Source organism: Rhinolophus ferrumequinum, chromosome 24 (genome assembly GCF_004115265.2).
Source record: "Rhinolophus ferrumequinum isolate MPI-CBG mRhiFer1 chromosome 24, mRhiFer1_v1.p, whole genome shotgun sequence".
NCBI classification, from domain to species: domain Eukaryota; kingdom Metazoa; phylum Chordata; class Mammalia; order Chiroptera; family Rhinolophidae; genus Rhinolophus; species Rhinolophus ferrumequinum.
The window spans coordinates 2,687,045-2,689,646 of record NC_046307.1 but is presented as its reverse complement, the minus strand read 5'-3'; the positions used below and the strand labels follow the sequence as shown (position 1 = coordinate 2,689,646).

At 40.2% G+C, this 2,602-nt stretch overlaps 1 non-coding gene across 1 annotated transcript; it reads right to left on the bottom strand.

Annotated features, from left to right (window-relative positions):
• Positions 1-332: 332 nt before the first annotated feature.
• LOC117017141 (U6 spliceosomal RNA) lies at positions 333-436 on the bottom strand. Its single transcript, XR_004422018.1, has one exon. It is a non-coding gene; the product is annotated as a U6 spliceosomal RNA (small nuclear RNA).
• Between the last annotated feature and the right edge of the window lie 2,166 nt (positions 437-2,602).

Sequence of the window (2,602 nt, the reverse complement as noted above, 5' to 3'; positions counted from 1 at the left end):
CATTCTGAGGTCTTCTTTTCTGTAAGTGTCTGTCACATGTGTTCTCATATTGCTAGTGTGTGTGTGTGTGTGTGTGTGTGTGTGTATGTATCTTGAGGAGTGTTTTTCTTTTTTTTTGAGGAGTGGGAAGATTCTTTTTTTTTGAGGAGTGGGAAGATGCTTTAAGTTTTTATATTTATTTTATTTATTTATCTTTATTTTTGTTTCCTTGCATTGTCATGGAAAAGAGATGTGAACATAAGGTTTTTTATTTTTTTATTTTTTTTTGAGGGGATCAATTTTATTTGGGCTTCTCACAGTGGTTAGAGTCACTCTGTCTTCAGAACAATCACAAAAATATGGAACGCTTCACAAATTTGTGTGTCATCTTTGCGCAGGGGCCATGCTAATCTCTGTATCATTCCAATTTTAGTATATGTGCTGCCGGAGTGAGCACAAACATAAGGTTTTAATATTAATGTGTCTATTATTCTTTATCTCTTTGGCAATTTTTGCTTATGAAAATTGATGTTACGTTATTTGTTGTATAGATTTCAATATCTATGTTGAGAATTGCACCTTTGACCATAACAAAGTGTCATTGTTTGTATTAACTAATCTTTTTACCTTGAATCCAATACTTTCTGTGTTCTTTTTGTTGCATTTCCATGATATAACTTGTTCAGACTTTTATGTTTCATCTTTCTGAGTTTTTCTGTTTTAGTTATCTCTTGTATGTGGATGTTGTTTTTTGGAACATTTTTGATTGTGTGTGAATCCATGTACCAGCCCACAAAACAGGTATGTTTTGTCTTAGTTCTGTCATGTAATTTAACTTTTAGTTAAAAAAAATTCTATATGATCTGTTTTATTCATTTTCTCTTTTTATGTGTATTTCTTCTGATAATTAAAAAGGGTTTTAAAAATTATTTTTGCATTGAGATTTAATTGACATATAGCTGTATTAATTTTAGGTGTGCAACATAATGACTCAATATATATGCTACTTGGTCTATATCATTTTAAGGCCACGTCTGTTCTGTGGTGCTGATGTAAATTTAAAAAAAGAACAACTTTTATTTATTTTAAGTGTGTTTTTCCAGGACCCGTCAGCTCCAAGTCAAGTAGTTGTTTCAATCCAGTTGTGGAGGGCGCAGGTCACTGGCCCACTGGCCCATGTGGGGATCAAACCAGCAACCTTGTTGTTCAGAGCTCGCGCTGTAACCAACTGAGCTAACCAGCCACCCCCGTAAATCTTTTTTAAAGTAAATCTTGTGTGGTAAGCTGAGGCTGTCTCTATATTTATTTATTTATTTATTTTCAGGTGTACATAAGAACAGAATGATTAGACATTTACACCCCTCACAAAGTGATAACCCCCCATCTACTACCCTTCTGACATTGTACATAGCTATCACAGTACCATTGACTATATTCCCTGATGATCCCGTGATACACTTGCCTTGTATTCATCTTTTGTTATCTGTACATATTGAGTATTACAATTTTAATAGAGTTTTTTCCTTTCTTAAAATGTGTATATATTTTTTGGCACCCCGTGTGTGTGTGTGTGTGTGTGTGTGTGTGTGTGTGTGTGTGTAGTAGTTCACATTTAATATTATTCTATATCAGCTTCAGGTATATAGCACTGAGGTTATCTCTACTTTTGCAAAGATGCTCTAAGCATCTCTATGTTCAGTCCTCATTTTAGTCAGGTTGCAGGTGACAGAGGTGACTTGGGTAGCTGAGGGGAACTTATTGGTCTCTAGTCCTCCTGGGGGAAGGGTCCTGCTCTTGTAGCTCCAGGCATGCGTCTGCGAACCAAGTTCACTGCGCTCTTGCTAGCATCCAGCAGTATCATTGAACTTTCCTATTCTTTGTTAATTTAGTGGGTGTAAAAATGGAACTTCAGTGTTGCTTTAAAATTTGGTAACAAGGGGTGCAGATGTCTGTGGGTTTGCTTGGCGCAGGCCATGTCCGGGGGCATGGTGATGGCTGTGTTTATTCCTTAGCTGACTGCCCGCGGTCGCGGTTTCCACGCTGCGGAGAACTGGGACATAGGGCCTGGCCTCTGCATCGTCTTCCATTTCTCAAGAACGTGCGCAGCACATCTCCAGCTGTGCAGCGAAGGCCAGTGTGTTCTGCTCCCTGCACGGGGCCGGTCTGTTCTTGCAGGCTGCCTGAGAGGGGCTGAGGAAGTGAAAATCCATCACAGCCTCTGGAACCATCTCAGAGGACACACGCGGCTCCGGAACAGCAGCAGGACTCAATGACTGCGTTTCAGCAGAAGCAGTCCTAGCGGGAGCAGGTATTTGGAGGACCATGTACAAAAAGCCCAAGGACTGTCTGAAAGGTATTTGTGTAGGAGGAGAGCAGGAGAAGGGACTGTGGGCTTTGCCTGAATCCAGTGTCCTCCGTGTCCCTTTCTCTTGGGATGTCCGTGCAGTGGCTGCATCCCGATAGTTTTTCCCCTCTTTTGGACAGAGCTGTGAGCAAACCATGGCAAGTGGTGCTGGGTGTGGCATAAACCAGTGAGTTTCACCTTGCTTTACATAATGGCCTGTACAGGTTGGAAATATTCTATACATTGGTTTTCTTGAATAAAAACCGTTGGATTTCAGGA